This window comes from Somniosus microcephalus, chromosome 4, assembly GCF_052327205.1.
Source record: "Somniosus microcephalus isolate GS21.2 chromosome 4, FLI_Smic_1.0, whole genome shotgun sequence".
NCBI lineage: Eukaryota > Metazoa > Chordata > Chondrichthyes > Squaliformes > Somniosidae > Somniosus > Somniosus microcephalus.
The window spans coordinates 120,253,993-120,277,116 of NC_140990.1; positions in this window are offsets into that span (position 1 = coordinate 120,253,993).

The following is a 23,124-nucleotide window of genomic DNA, read 5'->3' on the forward strand; positions in this document are numbered from 1 at the left end:
CCTGTCCACGCTGAATGTAACTATACTCTGCTGGGCCTGTTCACTCTGAAAGTAACGGCTGAACTATCCTGTCCGCACTGATTAAACCGTACTGATTTGTAATTCTCCACACTGAATTTAACTCTACTGAGCTGGAGCTGTCCACGCTGAATGTAACTGTGCTGAACTGGACATGTCCACACTGAATGTAATTGTACTGAGCTGGGCCTGTCCACTCTGAATGTAACTGTGCTGAACTTGGCCTCTCCACACTTAATGTAACTGTGCTAAACTGAATCTATCCGCACTGAATGTAACTCTGCTGAACTGGAACTGTGCACACTGATTGTAAACGTGCTGAACTCCACTTGTGCACACTGATGGTAACCGTGCTGAACTGGACCTGTCCACACTGAATCTGACTGTGCTGAATTGGACCTGTCCACACTTAATTTAACTGTGCTGAACTGACTTTATCAAGCTGAATGTTAATGTGCTGATCCGGAGCTCTCCACACTGATAGTAACCGTGCTGAACTGGACCTGACCTCACTGATTGTAACCATGCTGAAATGGACCCGTCAGCACTGAATGTAACTGTGCTGATCTGGCCCTGTCCACACTGATTGTAACTCTACTGAACTGGACGTGTTCACACTGAATGTAATTGTGCTCAACTTCAGGTGACCACACTGAATATTTCTCTGGTGGACCTGAATTGTCCAAACTGATTGTAACTCTGCTGAACTGGACCTGACCAAACTGAATGTAATATTGCTGAACAGGACCTATCCACACTGAATATATCTGTGGTGAACTGGACCTGTTCAAACTGAATGTAACTGTGCTAAGCTGGACCTGTCCACACTGAATGTAACTGTGCTGAACTGGCCCGGTCCACACTGATTGTAACTGTGTTGAACTGGACCTGTCCACACTGACTGTAACTGTGCTGAACTTGACCTGTCCATTTTGAATGTAACTATGCTGAGCTGGACCTGTCCACACTGAATGTAACTGTACTGAGCTGGACCTGTCCACTCTGAATGTAACTTTGCTGAAATGGACCTCTCAACACTGAATGTAACTGCACTGACCTGGCCCTGTCCACACATATTGTAACTCTGTTGAACTGGACCTGTTCACACTGAATGTAACTTTGCTGAACTAGACCTGTCCAAACTGAAAGTAAATCTGTTGGACTGTACCTGTCCACATTGAATGGATCTGTGCTTAACTAGACCTGACCACACTGATTGTAAATATGCTCAGCTGGACCAGTCCACAGTGAATGTAATTGTGCTGTGTTGGACCTGTCCACACTGAATGGATCTCTGCTGCACTGGACCTGTCCACATTGAATGTATCTGTGCTGAACTGGACATTTCCACACTGAATGTAACTGTGCTGTTCTGGACCTGTCCATACTGAATGTAACTATGCTGAGCTGGACCTGTCCACTCTGAATGTAGCTGTGCTGAACTGGACACTTCACACTGAATGTAACGCTGCAGAACCAGACCTGTGCACTATGGATATAACTGTGCTGAACTTCACCTGTCCACACTGAATGTAACTGTGGTGAACTGGGCCTGCCCACACTGAATCTAACTGCTGATCTTGACCTGTCCGCACTGAAAGTAACTGTGCTGAACTGGACCTGTCCACACTGAATACTCAGACAGTTGGTTAAAATGGGTGTACTCTCTCAGAGGGATTTGGAGACAGCTGCACTTGACCCATGCATCCCCGGACTGGAGCAAGATAATGAGCAGGATCGAGATCTTTGCTGGTTTTTTCGCCTGCAGAGCCAGAGTTTCTCTGGACAATTAGACCTTCTGGTGAGACTTCTTCACTCAGCATTACGTGGATTAAGCCCATGAAGTCGTCCTGTAAAAGGCTCACAATCAGACAGGCAATCACTTATTCACCCTTTTATTATATTTTATGAAGAATTGTAACCGGGGTCATACTGTAATATCTCGGTATTTCACTTCAGAGCCAGTTCAGAACTGTTAACTACATTCCATTCTATCAAAACATAAAATCCATCCTGGCAGCGGCTGAACTAATTTGTTTGTTTCAAATTTTGTAATTAATATTACAGATCAAACCACTGATTATCTTCCTGGGGCCTAACATGAGGAATAAATGTGACAATCTGTGGGTGAAGAGCAGAGCGCGCTCAGAGCTTCTGAGAGAAATGCACGGGATACCAAAAGGTTTGGTGTTTGCCCTTTAATATCCCGCCATTGCAGCTATCTGGATTCTAGGTAAAGTAATGGAGTTAGTCACTAGTTATGGGAACTATTGGTAAATTGCATCACTGCTCCTATCATAAGTGTTCACATTTATTTCCTATTGTTTTATTGGTATTTCATGCGAGTAATATTATCAAACTATTATAACTGTGTACATATATTTCCTGTTGTGTTATTGGTATTTCACTGAGTGGCACTATCGCACTACTATAGCAGTGTGCATATATTTCCTGTTGTTTTATTGGTATTTCACTGTGAGTGGTATTATCACCCTTTTATAACGCTGTACATATATTTATTTATTGTTCTTTCAATTTAGTATTCTGTGCACTGGTATTCACTGGTCATGATGCGGTCTCCTCTACTTTGTGGATATCAAACACAGATTAGGTGATTGTTTTGCTGAACAGCTGCATTCAGTTCACATACACGACTGAGCTTCTGGTCACTTGTTATTTCAATTTTCCATCTCTTTCACACTCTGACTGCTCTGTCCTCGGCTTGCTCTACTATTCAAATGAAGCTGAAGACAAGCTTGAGGAACAGCAGCTCATCTTTCGATTCGGCACTTTGCAGCCTTCCAGACTCAACATCGAGTTCAACAATTTCAGGTCATAAAAACTGCTCCCATTTTTTCGGACAGCAACTGTTGGTAATAAATCTGCCGTTGCCATTTACACCTCCTCTAGACTCTTATTTTGTTTATTTACTTGTCCCATTAACATCCCCTTTTTGTCTTGCACCATCATCCCTTTTATCATTTAATCACTCCTGCCTTCCACCCTATCACAGAGCGTCCCTTTTGTTCTTTCCTCCCTTCACACTTTCCCTGCCCCCACACTTGCTTAACAAACAGTTGCATCTCTAACTTTATCAAGCTCTTATGAAATTCATCGACTTGAAATATTAACTCTGTTTCTCTCTCCACTGATATTGCCTGAACTGCTGATTATTTCCAGCATTTTTTTTTTCTATTTCACTTTTCCTGCTCCCACAGAATTTAGCTTTTGAGCAAATATTTACTATTGTGTTATTGGCACTGTACTAGGAGCCCATATTTTCAACAAAATAACAAGCATATTAATAGCGCCTTAATTACAGTAAAATGCTTCACAGGAGTGTTATCGAGCAAAATTTCACATCATCCACATAAGGAGAGATTAGCACAGAAAAAGCCTGGCCTAAGGGGTTAAGTTTAAGGAGTGCCTGAAAGGAGGAGATAGGTGCAAAGCTCTCGGAGTGATATAAGGTTGTTGAGGTTGCATAGAAGCATAGAAGATAGGAGCAGGAGTAGGCCATTCGGCCCCTCGACTCTGCTCCGCCATTTAAGGAGATCATGGCTGATCATCCAAATTCAGTACCCTATCTCTGCTTTCTCCCCATATCCCCTGATCCCTTTAGTTGTAAGAAATATATCTAACTCCTTCTTGAATATATTTAATGAAATAGCCTCAACTGCCTTCTGTGGTAGAGAATTCCACAGGTTCACCACTCTCTGGGTGAAGAAAGTCCACCACATCTCTGTCCTAAATGGCTTACCCTTTGTCTTCAGTCTGTGACCCCCGGTTCTGGACTCCCCCGCCATCGGGAACATCCTTCCTGCATGTAATCTGCCTATTCCTGTTAGAATTTTATAAGTTGAAATCAGATCCCCTCTCATCCTTCTGAACTCCAGTGAATATGATCTCAATCGACCCAATCTCTCCTATTGCGTCATTCCTGCCATCCCAGGTATCAGTCTGGTGAATCTTCGCTGCACTCCCTCCATGGCAAGCACATTCTTCCTCAGATAAGGCGACTAAAACTGCACTTTATGCTGAAGGTGTGGTCTCACCAAGGCCCAGAACAACTTCAGTAAGACATCCTTGCTCCTGTACTCGAAACCTCTCGCTACGAAGGCCAACATACCATTTGCCTTCTTAATCGCCTGCTGCACCTGTATGCTTACTTTCAGCGACTGGTGCACAAGGACACCCAGGTCTCGTTGCACTTCCCCTTCTCCCAATCTATTGCCCTTCATATAATAATCTTCCATCCTGTTTTTGCCACCAGAGTGGATAACCTCGCATTTATCCACATTATACTGCATCAGCCATGCATCTGCCCAATTACCCAACTTGTCCAAATCATACTCGACTTTCTCGGCATCCTCCTCACAGCACACACGCCCACCCAGCTTTGTGTCATCTGCAAACTTGGAGATATTACATCTAGTTCCCTCGTCTAGATCATTAATATATATTGTGAATAGCTGGGATCCTAGCACCGATACCTGCAGTACCCCACTCCTCAGTGTCTGCCATTCGGAAAAAAATCCAATTCAGTATCTTACCCCCAATCCCATATGCTTTAACATTACACGCTAATCTATTATGCAGGACGTTATCAAAAACCTTCTGATGTCAGGCTTATAATTCCCCGTTTTCTGTCTCCCACCTTTTTTGAATAGTGGGGTTACATTAGCTACCCTTCAGTCCATGGGAACTGTTCCAGAATCAATAGAATTTTGGAAGACGACCTGCAATGCATTTACTATTTCTAGGGCCACCTCTTTAAGTACCCTAGGAAGTAGATTATCAGGCCATGGGGATTTATTGGCCTTCAATCCCGTTAATTTCCCTAACACAATTTCCCTACAAATACTGATTTCATTCAGTTCCTCACTCTCATTAGGCCCTATGTTCCCCGACATCTCTGGGCGGTTATTTGTGTCCTCCTTTCTGAAGACAGAACCAAAGTATGTATTTAATTGGGCTGCCATTTCATTGTTCAACATTATAAATTCCCCGATTCTGACTGCAAGGGAACTATGCTGGGCCAAGTCTTCCAACCAGACAGGAGGATTCCTATTATGCTGATGACAATTCAATTTACGAACAGAATCCCTGTAAGCACATGAGCAATCCCCAAATAAATAAATGATTTACACAACTAAAATAAAATAAATGTTCCCATTTACAAAATTAATTAAACGCCCGTTAATGAAGAATGTAAAAGAAAAATCCGGGTCACAATTTACATAAGCTAATTGCTAGTGTTTGTGTATGTTTTTGTTATTTTTAAAGTTTTAATTTATCATTTATATTAATCCTTATGCTGGTGTAAGGTTATTGTGGGCATCAGCGAAAGTGTTCTTGGTTTGCATGCTGAAACTTCCCTTCCTGATTCCCACGTAAGCTGATGCTGTTAATGGTTGTCTTTTCTTAGGTATTGTCCCCCTCTCCTTCAAATCGGCCATCATCACCCCTCTCCTCAAAAACAAACCTTGATCCCTCCATCTTTTTAAACTACCGCCCCATCTCCAACCTCACTTGACTCTCCAAATACCTTGAATGTGTTGACGCCTCCCAAATCCGTGAACATCTTTCCAGCAACTCCATGTTTGATTCTCTCAAAACAGGCTTCTGCCCCTACCACAGAACCGGAACGGCCCTTATCAAAGTCACAATTTGCATCCTATGTGACTGTGACAAAGGTAACTATCCCTCCTCGTTTTTCTCAACCATGTCTGCAGACTTTAAAACTGCTAATGACGCCATCCTCCTCCAGCCTCTCAAGCTGGGTGGGACTGCACACACCAAGTTCCATTCTTCTCTAACCAGTCATACCCAAAGCATCGCCTGTATCGGCTTCTCTTCCCACTCCCGCAGCATTACATCTGATGTCCCCCAAGGATCTATCCTTGGCACCCTGCCATTGCTCACCCACATGCTGCCCCTCGGCGACATCATGTGAAAAAACAGCGTCAAATTCCACATGTATGCTGATAACACCCATCGCTAACTCACCACCACATCTCTCGATCCTCCACTGTCACTAAATTGTCAGACTGCTTGTCCGACATCCAGTGCTGGATGAGAGAAATTTCTTCCAACTAAATATTGATAAGTCCAAAACCATTGTCTTTGTTCTCCTCCATAAACTCCGTCCCCTAGTCACCGACTTTGTGCTTTGTGCATTGAGTGCTGCTGGAGTTTTGCTAAGTGGGAGAAAAGTCATTTAAGTGTATTTTGTGAATTTTAGTGTGTTAAGAAGTCAATTATTTGAAGTAAGTTTAATTTCTTAAGGGTTTTTTAAACTCTTGGGCAGTTTAAACCGGAAGTAGAATCCAGGTATAAAAGGGGAGGGGCTAGTGCAGTGCACGGAGTGCTTTGTGCATTGAGTGCTGCTGGAGTTTTGCTAAGTGGGAGAGTTCGGACAAGTGGGAGGTGAGGGTGTGTTTTTTGCTCTGTTTTCTTCCCCACTCCCAGGTTTAGACAGCACTGCCGAGGCGGAGCAGCGAGACGAGGCAACCAAAAAGGCCCCACAGACAGTATTCAAGGAGGAGGTTGGTGATCAGCTGGTTGGTTGGTTTTCTTTCTTCTCTTCTCTTTTATACCTTTAAGTTGGTAAGTCCTATTGAATGGTGGTGTGACATTATCATCTATATCTGGGCAGGGTCTTCATAACTAATATTAAGAAATTTAATTAATATATAGAATGGAGCAGGTGATGTGTTACTGTTGTGAGATGTGGGAGCCGGTGGTCCCCATTGAGGCTCACGGTGATTACTTCTGCGACAAGTGTTTGCTGCTAGAGGAACTCAAGTTCCATGATATGGAGCTTGAGACCGAGCTTCAGACACTGTGACACTTCAGGGAGGGGGAGAAGTTTCTGGACTCTATGTTTCAGGAGATGATCACACCTATGAAGTTAATTACTGCAGATGTAGTCCGTGGTCAGGGACAGGACGGTGTGACTACGAGTGAGGAAGGTACAGGGATCACGGATGTAGTGTTGAAGGAGACGCAGCCCCTGTTCTTTTCCAGCAGGATCGAGGTTCTTACTCCCTGTGAGGGCAGGAGCGGGGACTGCAGGGAGGATGAGCAACCTGGCCACAGCACCGTGGTACAGGGGGCCATTCAAGTGGAGGGAGTAAAAAGAAATGTTGTAGTGGTAGGGGATTGTATCATTTGGGGGATAGGTAGGGTTCTCTGCAGTCAAGAGCGGGAGTCCCGAAGGCTGTGTTGCCTGCCCGGTGCCAGGTTTAAGGACATCTCTTCTGGGCTGGAAAGAAACTTGGAGTGGGAGGGGGAGGATCCAGTTGTCGTGGTCCATGTTGGTACAAACGACGTAGATAGGACAAGGAAGACGGTTCTGTTAAAGGAGTATGAGCAGCTAGGGGTCAAATTAAAAAACAGAACCTCAAGGGTAATAATCTCTGGGTTATTACCTGAGCCACGAGCGAATTTGGCTAAGATAAATAAAATTAAAGAGTTAAATGCGTGGCTCAAAGACTGGTGTGGGAGAAATGGGCTTTGCTACTTGGGACACTGGCACCAGTACTGGTACAGGAGGGAGCTGTTCCATTGGGACGGACTCCACTTGGCCAGTGCTGGGACTAGAGTCCTGGCGAATCATGTAACTAGGGCTGTAGAGAGGGCTTTAAACTAATTAGTGGGGGGGGGGTTTCTAGAGAGCAAATAATAGAAATGACAACAGAGAAGGTCATAGACTTAGGTAGCAGTGGGGGAATTAAAAAACAGAACGTGTCAGGAAGGGACAGAAGGTATGGAGTAAAAAGTAAAGTACTAAAAAGGGAATAAACAGGAACTAAGTGTTACAAAACATATTTGAAAGTTCTTTATCTGAATGCACGTAGCATTCTTAACAAAATGAATGAGTTAACGGCACAAATAACGACATATGGGTATGATATTGTGGCCATTACAGAAACATGGCTGCAGGGTGACCATGACTGGGAATGAAACATACCAGGTTATTTAACAATCAGGAAGGACAGGCAGGAAGGGAGATGAGGTGGGGTGGCTATGTTAATAAAGAAAGGAATCACTATAATACAGAGAAATGATATTGGGTGAAAGGAGCAGGATAGTGAAACAGTTTGGGTGGAGATAAGGAATAATAAGGGGAAAAAAACACTAGTGGGTGTAGTCTATATGCCTCCGAACAGTTGCAACTCTGTTGGATGGAGTATTAATCAGGAAATAGTTGAGGCTTGTAATAAGGGAACAGCTATATTTATGGGGGATTTTAATTATCATATTAACTGGACAAATCAAATTAGGCAGGGCTGCCTTGAGGATGAGTTCATTGAATGTATTAGGGATGGGTTTCTTGAGCAGTATGTAACTGAACCGACCAGGGGGCAAGCAACCTTAAATTTGGTCCTGTGTAATGAGGCAGGATTCATTAAAAATGTCCTAGTAAAGGATCCCATTGGAATGAGTGACCATAACATGGTTGAGTTCCATATTCAATTAGAGGGTGAGAAGGTTGGATCTCAAACAAGCGTGCTGAGCTTGAATAAAGGAGACTATGAAGGTATGAGAGCGGAATTGATTAGAGTGGACTGGGAAAATAGATTAAAGTGTAAGACGGTACATGATCAGTGGTGTACATTTAAGGAGTTATTTTACAACTTCCAAAAAATATATATGCCACTGAAGAAAAAAGGGTGTAAACAAAAGATAGCCTTCCGTGGCTAAGTAAAGTAATTAAGGATAGTATCCGACTAAAAACAAGGGCATATAAGGTAGCCAAATCTAGTGGGAGGATGGAAGGTTGGGAAGCCTTTAAAAGACAGCAAAAAATAACAAAAAGATTGATTACGAAAGGGAAGATAGATTATGAAAGTAAATTAGCAAAAAATATAAAAACAGACAGCAAAAGTTTCTATAGTTATATAAAAAGAAAAAGGGTGGCGAAAGTAAATGTTGGTCCCTTAGAGGATGAGACCGGGAAATTAATGGTGGGAAACATGGAGATGGCAAAAACACTGAACAATTATTTTGTATCAGACTTTACAGTAGAGGACACTAAGAATATCCCAACACGGGACAAACAGGGGGCTCTAGGCGGGGAGGAACTAAATACGATTAAAATCACTAAGGAAGTGGTACTTGGTAAAATAATGGGACTCAAGGTGGATAAATCCCCTGGATCTGATGGCTTGCATCCTAGGGTCTTGAGGGAAGTAGCGGTAGGGATTGTGGATGCATTGGTAATAATTATCCAAAACTCACTGGACTCAGCAAAGGTCCCAGCAATTTGGAAAACTTCTAATGTAACACCCTTATTTAAAAAGGGTAGTAGGCAGAAGGCTGGAAACTATAGACCTGTTAGCCTAGCATCTGTGGTTGGTAAAATGTTAGAGTCCATTATTAAGGAGACAGTAACGGGACATTTGGATAAACATAATTTAAGAGGACAAACTCAGCATGGTTTCATGAAGGGGAAGTCATGTTTGACAAATTTGCTTGAGTTTTTTGAGGAAGTAACATACAGGGTGGATAAAGGGGACCCCTGGACGTAGTGTATTTAGACTTCCAAAAGGCATTTGACAAGGTGCCACACAAAGGATTATTGCTCAAGATAAAAAAATCACGTGATTGGGGGTAATATTCTGGCGTTTGTGGAGGATTGGCTCTCTAACAGAAAGCAGAGAGTTGGGATAAATGGTTCTTTCTCAGACTGGCAACCAGTATCTAGTGGTGTTCCGCAGGGTTCAGTGCTGAGTCCCCAACTCTTTACATTCTACATTAACGATTTGGAGGAGGGGACCGAATGTAACATATCAAAGTTTGCAGATGATACAAAGATGGGATGGAAAGTAGTGAGTGAGGAGGACATAAAAAACCTGCAAAGGGACATAGACAGGCTAAGTAAGTGGGCAGAGATTTGGCAGATGGAATACAATACTGGAAAGTGTGAGGTCATGCACTTTTTGCAGGAAAAATCATAGAGCAAGTTATTATCTTAATGGCAAGAAACTGGAAAGTACTGTAGTACAAAGGGATCTGGGGGTCCTGGTGCACGAAACTCAAAAAGTTAGTATGCAGGTGCAACAAGTGCTCAAGAAGGCCAATGGAATGTTGGCTTTTCTTGCTAGGAGGATGGAAATAAAAAACAGGGAGGTATTGCTGCAGTTGTACAAGGTATTGGTGAGACCGCACCTGGAATACTGCATACAGTTTTGGTGTCCATACTTAAGAAAAGACATACTTGCTCTCGAGTCAGTACAAAGAAGATTCACTCGGTTAATCCCGGGGATGAGGGGGTGGTCATATGAGGAGAGGTTGAGTAGATTGGGACTCTACTCATTGGAGTTCAGAAGAATGAAAGGCGATCTTATTGAAACATATAAGATTGTGAAGGGGCTTGATCGGGTGGATGCAGTGAGGATGTTCCCAATGATGGATGAAACTAGAACTAGGGGGCATAATCTTAAAATAAGGGGCTGCTCTTTCAAAACTGAGATGAGGAGAAACTTCTTCAATTAGAGGGTGGTAGGTTTGTGGAATTTGCTGCCCCAGAAAGCTGTGGAAGCCACATCATTAAATAAATTTAAAACAGAAATAGATAGTTTCCTAGAAGTAAAGGGAATTAAGGGTTACGGGGAGTGGGCAGGAATTTGGTCATGAGTCTAGGTTCGGAATGGTCATGGCCCTGTGGCTAGTGGAGTGGGCCCAGGGGCCGTGTAGCCTGGTTCTGCTCCTACTGCGTTCTAATTCTGTGTTAGATTTCAGGAGATGGTTTTATTCCTGTTCCTGGCTGAGGTGGAGATCGCCTTTACAGAAGGTAAGTAATGTAGAAAATATAGGGACAGAGTGATCTCCTGGAAGAATTTCGATTGCCTAGATGGGTCGGAGAGGAATTTCCCAGATTTTTTTCTCCCAAATTGGCCATTGGGTCTTTATCTGGTTTTTCGCCTCTCCCGGGAGATCACATGGGTTCGGGTGGATGCAGAGTGATAGAAGATTTGAGGTTAGGATCAGATCAGCCATGATCTTATTGAATGATGGAGCAGGCTCAAGGGGCCGATTGGCCTACTCCTGCTCCTATTTCTTATGTTCTTATGACTCCATTCCTGTCCCTGCCAATTGTCTGAGGCTGAACCAGCCTGCTTGCATGCTTGGTGTAATATGTAACCCCGAGATGAGCTTCCAGCAACATATCTGCATCATCACTAAGTCTGCCTTATTCCACCTCAATAACTTCGCCTGTCTCCACTACTGCCTCAGCTAATCCGCTGCTGAAACCCTCATCCGGGCCTTTGTTGCCTCCAAACTTGAATATTCCAACTCAATTCTGGCCGTGCGCTCACATTTTGCCATCCTTTTACTTGAGGTCATCCATAACTCTGCTTTCCGTATCCTAATTCGCACCAAGTCCCGTTCACCCATCACCCCTGTGCTCAGTAATCTGCATTGGCCCCCGATTAAGCATCGCCTCGATTTTAAATTTCGCAACCTTGTTTTCAAGCAAATCCCTTCATGACCTCGCCCCTCCCTATATCTGTAATCTCCTTCAGCCCCACAACCCCCCGAGACATCTGTGCTCCTCGAATTCTGGCCTCTGAAACATCCCTGATTATCATCGCTCCACCATTGACGGCCGTGCATTCAGCTGCTGAGGCTCGAAGCTCTGGAATTCCTTCTGAAACACTCCACCTCTCTTTGCTCCTTTAAGATGCTCCTTAAAACCGACCTATTTGTTCAGGCTTTTGGTCATCTGCCCTAATAGGTGGCTCAGTGTCTAATTTTGTTTGATAGCGTTCCTGTGAAGCGCCTTGGGAAGATTTACTATGTTAAACACACCATTTAAATACAAGTTGTTGTTGTAAAGCACATCAGACGTTGGGATGTGTTAGATGTTCAACATTGAGCCGGAACAGTGAGGTAATTCTGCCTTGCCAGTGACGCTCACATCCTATGAACGAATAACAAATCTTTATAAATCATTGGTGCTACTCCACTGAGATGACTGTGTCTGGACACCACAGGATACTGCAACTGTTGAACGGACACAGAGGAGAGTGAGCAGAATGATTGAGGGGATGGAGGGATTTGATTGTGAGGAGCGATTCTGTAAATTGAGCATATTCCCACTGTATAAGATAAGGTCGAGAGGTTTCATGATTGCTGTGTTTAGGATTCTAAAGGGACCAGATAACTTAGAGCACGACAAGTTATTTCACCTTGTCCAGACAGTGGAACCAGATGACACGGCTTGCACTTGAAGGGGGTCAATTCAAACCCAATCTGTTGAAACAGTATTTCAGTGAGTGAGTGGTCAATCTCTGACCAGGCTGCCTAGGGAGACGGTGGAAGCAGTTAGTGTTGATTTCTACAATGTAAATTAAATAGATATTATTCCTAGTATAACACTTGGGGACACAGAATGTGAGTAATTGGATACATGACATTTGGTAAGTGCAGTGTGCTCGGGAGGAACAGGTGACTGTGGTCCTATGGTCCCTAACGCTCTCCACCACTGGGGTTTTCTTCACCTCATGTCTGGGTCTGTTGTAGACAAATCGATAGAGATTGATCGTTGTGATTCGGCAACAACTACATTATCATTGTATGGGGGACTACCAGGATGGTAGAAAGTGAACTAGACTGGAGTGAATCAAAGATATTCTCATTTAATTTGATAAGCTCCCTATTTGTATGATTTTGGCTATTATTGTTTGTGCCCCTTTACAAAGGGGGCACGTTCATTAGATTAATTTTCTTTTGTTTAATGACACTGGGGGTGTCGTCCCAATTGGCCACTGAAAAGTATAGAAAGTGAGCTGGATGGTCGTTTGTCTTTATCCTCCAGCAATTCCTTTGTTCCTCTGTTTATGGGCACAGGATTGCAGCTGTGGGGCGGGGCCCAGTGAGCAGCGAAAAATGCATGTGGACAGCGCGTGCTCCCATTTCAGAGCGTATCTGACCCTCAAGATCAAAACCATTCCCAGGAGGAATATTGGGTCCCTTCATTAAACAGTTAAACTTGATATCCAATCAGAGATACGAGGCCGGAACCAACATGATTGTAGAGATACTCCAGGGCGCTCGGACTGGTGGGAATGTACCAGTCAGCACCGACAAGATAACTGGAAAGTAACTGAGAACAGGTTACAACACTGAATTGTGCGCTGATGCAGTGTTCCTCATACATTCTTAAATTCACACTGGGTAAGTATCACAGAGTAAGTGACTATATATCTGGGAGGGGGTGTCATGTCTGATATGGACAAGGAATGCATAACATGGAATATAAGGTACAATTCATGCTATACTTTACTGTTTTCATCATTTAAATAATTTAACAACTAGAATCAGTGGATATTTCACCCCAATCTTTATCTCTTCTCTGACTTTACTCTGTGTTCCTGAATAAATAAACGGGTTGATGCAGGAACGCAAAAACTGAAGCATAAATCCGATTTCCTCCAGAAGAGACGACGATTCATTGAAATTGGGACCTGAGAAATAAGTAATTTTCGCAATCTGGACAGAGAGGAAAGTTCTCAATAATAACACATGTAACAGGATGAAATTGCCCGAGATGGCGAAGAGTAAAACGACAGACCTTTTCTGGCTCTCCATCTCTGGGTCACTCTGATTCTCTCCATTGATGTGGGCCTGGAGTCTCCTGCGGGATCTACTGGCTGCTAGAATGTGTCTGACGGTCAGAGCATTGAGCAGCAAAATCAGAATGAATGGGAGACACGGGGCTAAAATTTGGTGAATCCAGTCAAATGCGATCCATGCAGGTGAGGAATAATAAATTAATATTATGCAGCAGACCCAGGGTACGTTGTTAATTGTGTACAAAGATACATATGAAAAATACATGAAGGCATTTTTGAAGCAGCGCAGGGCACAGATCGTTCCTATAACCACCGACACAGTTTCTGGCAACAAATGGCCACAAATCGATCAAAGGTGAATGCGACCGTGAACCAGACAGAACTGTCTATGACTGCATGGACTAGAGCAACACGGAGACTACAGACCCAAGTGAGGGACAGGAAACTGAATTTGAAATAAATAACAGCAATCTGGTTTAATATCACAGCGGTAATAATGACCAGGAGATCCGTCACCGCCATGGACACCAGGTACCGAGTGACACATCTGGAGAGTCCGCACTGTCCTCGGGACAGGATCACAATCACTACCAAGTTAGCTGTAACAGAGAGAGAGAGAGAGAGCATGAGAGAGGGAGAGAGAGTGAATATGTGTGTGAGAGAGGGAGAGAGAGTGAATGCGTGTGAGAGAGAGTGAGAGATGTTGAATTTGTGTGAGAAAGAGGGAGCGAGAGTAAAAGTGTATGAGAGAGCGGGAGATAGAGAGAATGTGCGTGAGAGAGAGGGAGAGAGTGAATGTGCGTGAGTGAGAGGGAGAGAATGAATGTGTGTGAGAGAGAGGGAGAGAGAGAAAGCGTGTGAGAGAGACTGTGAGAGAGTGAATGTATGTGAGATAGAGGGAGAGGGAATGAATGTTTGTGTGAGAGAGGGAGAGAGAGTGCATGTGTGTAGGAGAGAGGGGTAGAGAGTGAATGTGTGTGAGAAAGAGGGAGAGAGGGTGAATGCGAGTGAGAGAGAGCGGGAGAGTGAATGTGTGTGAGAGAAAGGGAGAAAGAGTGAATGTGTGAGAGAGGGAGAGAGATTGAATGTTGCTGTGAGAGAGGGAAAGATAGTGAAAGTGTGTGAGAGAGAGAGAGAGGACGAGAGAGTGAATGTGTGTGAGAGATAGGGAGAGAGGGTGAATGTGTGTGAGAGATGGAGAGAGAATGAATGACTGTGACAGCGAGCATAGGAAACATTACTGGTCCGACTCCCAGCAGGTTGATCCGTTTGACAGGATTCTGTGTGAAAGTTACAGCTTTGACAAGTGATCCTGAATTGTAAACAGATCGCTTATGCTGTGGGCACCTGCTTCTGTGTTTAAAATAATCCTGCAGGTTAAAAATAAGACATACCGGTGACATCGGGTGGTGAAACCTAATGGAGAACAAGAGAGAATCGGAAACACCTTGAAACCAACGTGGGATCATCAAATATACAAAAAGTTAACATATCAGTAATGAAGTAGCGAAGATATTTAAGAGGGTAAATATAAAACCGACAATGGAAGTGGAAAGTAAAAAGAAAATTGGAAAAAATGCATTTAAAACGGATTAGTTGCTGCGGAGGACACAATACGCCCTCATCCAATGGATTACTGTAAAATGATTCACTTTGGAGAATTCAGATGTCAACGTGCTGAGCTGGAGCTGTCCACACAGATTGTAACTGTGCTGAACTGGACCTGGCCACAATGAATCTAACTTTGCTGAAATGGATCTGTCCATACTTAATGTAACTCTGGTGATATAGATCTGTTCACACTGATTTTAACTGTGCTGAACTGGACCTGGCCTCACTGAAAGTAACTCTGGTGATATGGACCTCTCCACACTGATATTAACTGTGCTGAACTGGACCTGACCACACTGAATGTAACTGTGCTGAGCTGGAACCTGTCGACACTGAATGTATCTGTGGCTGAACTGGACCTGTCCACACTGAATGTAACTCTGGTGATATGGACCTGTCCACGCTGATTTTAACTGTGCTGAACTGGACCTGATCACACTGAATGTATCTCTGCTTAAGTGGACCTGCCACACTTAATGTATCTGAGCTGAACGGGACCTGTCCACACTGAATATAACTGAGCTGAACTGAACCTGTCCGCACTGAATGTAACTCTGTTGAACTGGAACTGACCACACTGAATGTAACACTGCTGAACTGGACCTGTCCACTCTGAGTGTAACTGTGCTAAACTGGACCTGTACACACTGAATATAACTGAGCTGAACTGGACCTGTCCGCACTGAATTTAACTCTGATGAACTGGACCTGTCTGCACTGAATGTAACTTTGTTGAACTGGAACTGACCACACTGAATGTAACCATGCTGAACTGGACCTCTCCACTCTGAGTGTAACTGTGCTAAACTGGACCTGTACACACTGCATGTAACTGTGCTAATCTGGACCTCTCCACACTGAATATATCTGTAATGAGCTGGACCTTTCCACTCTGAATGTAACTGAGCTGAACTTGACCTGTCCACACAATGTAATTGTACTGAGCTGGACCTCTCCACACTGAATGTAACTGTGCTAAACTGTACCTGTCCGCATTGAATGTAACTCTGCTGAACTGTGAATGTAACTGCAGAATTGGACATGTCCACACTGAATGGAAGTGTTCTGAGCTGGACCTGTCCATGCTGAATGTAAATGTGCTGAAGTGAACCTGACCACACTGAATTTAATTGTACTGAGCTTGACCTGTCCACTCAGAATGTAACTGTGCTGAACTTGACCTGTCCACACAGAACGTAATTGTACTGAGCTGGACCTCTCCACACTGAATGTAACTGTGCTAAACTGGACCTGTCCGCACTGAATGTAACTCTGCTGAACTGGACATATGCACATTGTATGTAACGGTGCTGAACTGTACATGTCCACACTGAATGTATCTGTGGTGATCTGGACCTGTCCACGCTGATTTTAACTATGCTGAACTGGATCTGATCACACTGAATGTATCTCTGCTTAAGTGGACCTGCCACACTTAATGTATCTGAGCTGAACGGGACCTGTCCACACTGAATATAACTGAGCTGAACTGGACCTGTCCGCACTGAATGTAACTCTGTTGAACTGGAACTGACCACACTGAATGTAACACTGCTGAACTGGACCTGTCCACTCTGAGTGTAACTGTGCTAAACTGGACCTGTACACACTGAATATAACTGAGCTGAACTGGACCTGTCCGCACTGAATTTAACTCTGAAGAACTGGACCTGTCTGCACTGAATGTAACTTTGTTGAACTGGAACTGACCACACTGAATGTAACCATGCTGAACTGGACCTGTCCACTCTGAGTGTAACTGTGCTAAACTGGACCTGTACACACTGCATGTAACTGTGCTAATCTGGAACTGTGCACACTGATTATAACCGTGCTGAACTGGACCTGTCCACACTGAGTGTAAACCTGCTGAACAGTACATTTCCAGACTAAATGTAACTGCTGAGCTGTGTCTGACAACACTGAATGGTATGAGAGTAGAATTGATTAAAGTGGACTGGGAAAACAGATTAAAGTGTAAGACGGTACAAGAGCAGTGGTCTACATTCAAGGAGATATTTCACATCTTTCAAGATAAATATATTCAACTGAGGAAAAAGGGGAATAAAAGAAAAGACAGCCATCCGTGGCTTAGTAAGATAATAAAGGATAGTATCCGACTGAAAACAAGGGCATATAAAGTAGCCAAATCTAGTGGGAGGATAGAAGATTGGGAAACATTTAAAAGCCAGCAAACAATAACTAAAAGATTAATTAAGAAAGGGAAGATAGATTATAAAAGTAAACTAGCAAAAAATATAAAAACAGATAGCAAGAGTTTCTACAGCTATATAAAAAGAAAAAGGGTGGCTAAAGTGAATGTTGGTCCCTTAGAGGATGGGACTGGGAAACGAGTGGTGAGGAACATGGATATGGCAAAGACGCTGAAAAAATATTTTGTATCAGTCTTTACAGCAGAGGACACTAAAAATATCCCAACACTGGACAAACAGGGGGCAATGGGGGGGAGGGGTGGAGCTAAACACGATTAAAATCACTAAGGAGATGATACTCAGTAAAATAATGGGACTTAAGGTGGACAAATCCCCCGGACACGATGGCCTACATCCTAGGGTCTTGAGAGAAGTTGCGGTAGGAATTGTGGATACATTGGTGATTATTTTCCTGAACTCCCTGGACTCAGGAAAGGTCCCAGCAGATTGGAAAACTGCTAATGTAATCCCTTATTTATGAAGGGAAGTAGACAAAAAGCTGGAAACAATAGATCAGTTAGCCTAACATCTGTGGTTGGCAAAATGTTGGAGTCCATTATTAAGGAAACAGTAACAGAACAGTTGGATAAACATAATTTAATAGGACAGAGTCAGCATCGTTTTATGAAGGGGAAGTCATGTTTGACAAATTTGCTCGAATACTTTGAGGATGGAACACACAGGGTGGATAAAGAGGAACCAGTGGATGTAGGATATTTGGACTTCCAAAGGCATTTGACAAGGTTCCACACAAAATATTACTGATCAAGATAAGAAATCACGGGATTGTGGGTAATATATTGGCAGGGGTGGAAGGTTGGATATCTAACAGAAAACAAAGAGTTGGGATAAATGGTTCATTCTCGGGCTGGCAATCAGTAACTAGTCGTGTTCCACAGGGGTCAGTGCTGGGACCCCAAATCTTTACAATCTATATTAACGATTTGGAGGAGGGGACCAAGTGCAACATATCCAAGTTTGCCGATGATACAAAGATGGGAGGGAAGGCAGTGAGTGAGGAGGACATAAAAAAGCTGCAAAAGGACATAGACAGGCTAATTGAGTGGGCAGAGATTTGGCAGATGCAATATAATGTTGGAAAGGGTGAGGTTATGCATTTTGGCAGAAACATCCAAAGAGCAAGTTATTATCTAAATGGAGAGAAACTGCAAAGTGCTACAGTACAAAGGGATCTGGGGGTCCTGGTGCATGAAACAAAAAAAAGTTAGTATGCAGGTGCAGCAGGTGATCAGAAAGGCCAATGGAAACTTGGCTTTTATTGCGAGGGGGATGGAGTATCAAAACAGGGAAGGCTTGCTGCAGTTATACAGGGTATTGGTGAGGCCACACCTGGAATACTGCGTGCGGTTTTGGTTTCCACATTTAGAAAAGATATACTTGCTCTCGAGGTGGTTCAGGAAAGGTTCACTTGGTTGATTCCGGAGATGAGGGGGTTGACGTATGAGGAAAGGTTGAGTAGGTTGGGATTCTACTCATTGGTGTTCAGAAGAATGAGATGCGATCATATCGATACATATAAAATTGTGAGGGGGCTTGATCGAGTGGATGAGTTTAGGATGTTTCTACTGATGGGTGAGACTAGAACTAGGGGGCATAATCTAAGAATAATGGGATACCCTTTCATTGAGGTGAGGAGAAACTTTTTCACTCAGAGGGTAGTAAATATATGGAATTTGCTACCCCAGAGAGCTGCGGAAGCTGTAACATTAAATAAATTTAAAATGGCGATATACAGTTTCCTAGCAGATAAGGGAATTTGGGGTTACGGGGAGAGGGCAGGGAAGTGGACGTGAGTCTTGATTCGGATCAGCCATGATCCTATTGAATGGCAGAGCAGGCCCGAGGGGCCGTATGGCCTACTCCTGCTCCTACTTCTTATGTTCTTAAGTTCTTATGAATGTAACTGTGCTGAGCTGGACCTGTCCAAACTGAATGTAACTGTGCTGAACTGAGCCTGTCCACACGGACTGTAACTGTGCAGAACTGGACCTTTCCAAACTGAATGTAACTGTGCTGAACTGGACCTGTCCACCCTGAATGTAACTGTGCTGAACTGGTCCTGTCCACACTGAACGTCACCGTGCTGAACTGGACTTGTCCACACTGAATAAAACTGTACTGAGCTGGACCTGTCCATACTGAATGTAAATATGCTGAACTGGACCTGTCCACACTGATCGTAACCGTGCTGATCTGGACCTTTCCACATTGATTGTAACCGTGCTGAGCTGGAGCTGTCCACACTGAATGTAACTGTGCTGAACTGGACCTGATCACACAGAATGTGACTGTGCTGATCTGGAACATTCCACACTGATTGTAACCTTGCTGAACTGAACCTGTCGACACTGATTGCATCCCTGCTGAACAGTACCTTTCCAGACTAAATGTAACTATGCTGAACTGGGCCTGTCTTCACTTAATGTAACTGTGCTGAGCTGGACCTGTCCAAACTGAATGTAACTGTGCTGAACTGGGCCTGTCCACACTGACTGTAACTGTGCTGAACTGGACCTGTCCACACTGAATGTAACTGTGCTGAACTGGACCTGTCCACCCTGAATGTAACTGTGCTGGACTGGTCCTCTCCACTCTGAATGTAACAGGTGAACTGGCCCTGTCCGCACTGAATGTAACATGCGGAACGGGGCTTGTCTACACTGTATAAAACTGTACTGAGCTGGAGTTGTCTACACTGAATGTAAATATGCTGAACTGGACCTTTCCACATTGATAGTAACTGGGCTGATCTGGACCTGTCCACACACTGATTGTAACTGTGCTGAGCTGGAGCTGTCCACACTGAATGTAACTGTTCTGAGCTGGACACGACCGCACTGAATGTAACTCTGCTGAACTGGACATGTCCACAATGATTGTAACAGTGCTGAGCTGGTCCTTCCCACTCTGAATATAACTGATGAACTGGACGTGTGCACACTGAATTTTACTCTACTGAGCAGGACCTGTCCACTCTGAATGCAACTGTGCTGAAATGGACCTGAACATACTGAATATAACTCTGCTGAAATGGAACTGATCACACTGAATGAAACTGTGCTGAGCTGGTCCTTTCCACACTGAATATAACTGCTGAACTGGAAGTGTCCACACTGAATTTAACTTTACTGAGCTGGACCTGTCCACTCTGAATGCAACTGTGTTGAATTTGATCTCTCCGCACTGAATGTACCTGTACTGAGCAGGACTTGTCCACACTGAATGTAACGGTGCTGAACTGGACCTTTCCACACTGAATGTAACTCGGCATAACTGGAAATGTCCAGACTGTATGTATGTGTGCTGAACTGGACCTGACCACACTGAATATAACTGCTGAGCTGGACCCATCCACACTTAATGTATCTGTGCTGAACTGGACCTGTCCACACTGTATGCAACTGTGATGAACTGGACCGATCCACACTGAATGTAACTGCTGAACTGGACCTGTCCAGACTGTGTGTATCTGTGCTGAACTGGACCTGACCACACTGAATGTAACTCTGCTGAGTTGGACATGTCCACACTGAATGTATCTCTGCTGAACTGGACCTGTCCACACTGTATGTAACTGAGCTGAACTGGACTGGTCCACACTGAATGTAACTGCTGAACAGGACCTGTCCAGACTTTATGTATCTGTGCTGAACTGGACCTGACCATACTGAACATATCTGTGCTGAACTGGACCTATCCACATTGAATGTAACAGATGAACTTGTCCTGTCCGCAGCGATTGTAACCATGCTGAACTGGTCTTGTCCACACTGAATATAACTGTATTTTGCTGGACCTGTCCACTCTGAATTTAAATTGTGCTGAACTGGACCTATCCACACTGAATATAACTCTACTAAGCTGGACCTCTCAACTCTGAATGTAACTGTGCTGAACTGGACGTGTCCACACTGTCAGTATCGGTGCTGTCCACATAGAATGTAACTGTGCTGAATTGTGCCGGTCAACGCTGAATAATACTGTGCTGAACTTGACCTGTCCGCACAGAATATAACTCTGCTGAACTGGACCTGTGCACACTGCATGTGCCTGTGCTGATCTGGACCTCTCCACACTGAATATAACTGTAATGAGCTGGACCTGTCCACTCTGAATGTAACTGAGCTGAACTTGACCTGTCCACACAGAATGTAATTGTACTGAGCTGGACCTCTCCACACTGAATGTAACTGTGCTAAACTGTACCTGTCCGCACTGAATGTAACTCTGCTGAACTGTGAATGTAACTGCAGAATTGGACATGTCCACACTGAATGGAAGTGTTCTGAGCTGGACCTGACCATGCTGATTGTAAATGTGCTGAAGTGAACCTGACCACACTGAATTTAATTGTACTGAGCTGGACCTGTCCACTCAGAATGTAACTGTGCTGAACTTGACCTGTCCACACAGAACGTAATTGTACTGAGCTGGACCTCTCCACACTGAATGTAACTGTGCTAAACTGGACCTGTCCGCACTGAATGTAACTCTGCTGAACTGGACATATGCACATTGTATGTAACGGTGCTGAACTGGACATGTCCACACTGAATGTATCTGTGTTGATCTGGGCCTGTCCACACTGAATCATAATATGTTGAAATTTACCTGTCCACACAGAATGTAACAACTCTGAACTGGACCTGTCCACACTGAATTTTACACTGCTGAAGTGGACCTGTCCAGACTGAATGTATCTGTTCTGAACTGGACCTGTCCACACTGAATGTAACTCTGCTGAACTGGAACTGTCAACACTGAATGTTAATGTGCTAAACTGGACCTGTCAACACTGAATGTAGCTGTGCTGAACCATACATGTCCACACTGATTGGAACCGTGCTGAGTTGGAGCTGTACACACTGATTGTAACCGTGCTGAACTTGACCTGTCCACACTTTATGAAACCGTGCTCAACTGTAGCTGTCCACACTGAATGTAACTGTGCTGAACTGGACCTGTCCACACTGAATGTAGCTGTGCTGAACTGGAATTGTCCACGCTGAATATAATTGTGCTGAACTGGGCCTGTCCACACTGTTTGTAACCGTGCTGAACTGGAAATGCCACACTGAATGTAACTGTGATAAACTGGACTTGTCCACACTGATTGTAACTGTGCTGAACTGGAACTGTCCACGTTGATTGTAACCGTGCTGAACTGAACCTGTCGACACTGATTGTAACACTGCTGAACTGGTCCTCTCCAAAATGATAGTAACTCTCCTGAACTGGGTCTGTCCACACTGATTGTAACTGTGCTGAACTTGACCTGTCCACACTGAATGTAACTGTGCTGAACTGGCCCTGATCACTCTGAATGTAACTCTGGTGAACGGACGGTCCACGCTGAATGTAATTGTGCTGAAGTGGGCCTGACAACACTGAATGTAACTGTGCTGATTTGAACCTGTCCACACTGAATGTAAATGTGGTGAACTGGGCCTGTCCACACTATTTGCAACCGTGCTGAACTGGACCTGTCCATACTAATTTCAACCTTGCAGAACTGGACCTGTCAAAACTGATAGTAACTGTGCTGAACTGGACCTGTCCACACTGAATGTAACTGTGCTGAACTGGACTGATCCACACTGAAAGTAACTGTGCGGAAAAGGACCTGTACAGAAGGTATGTAACTGTGCTGAATTGGACCTGACCACACTGAATAT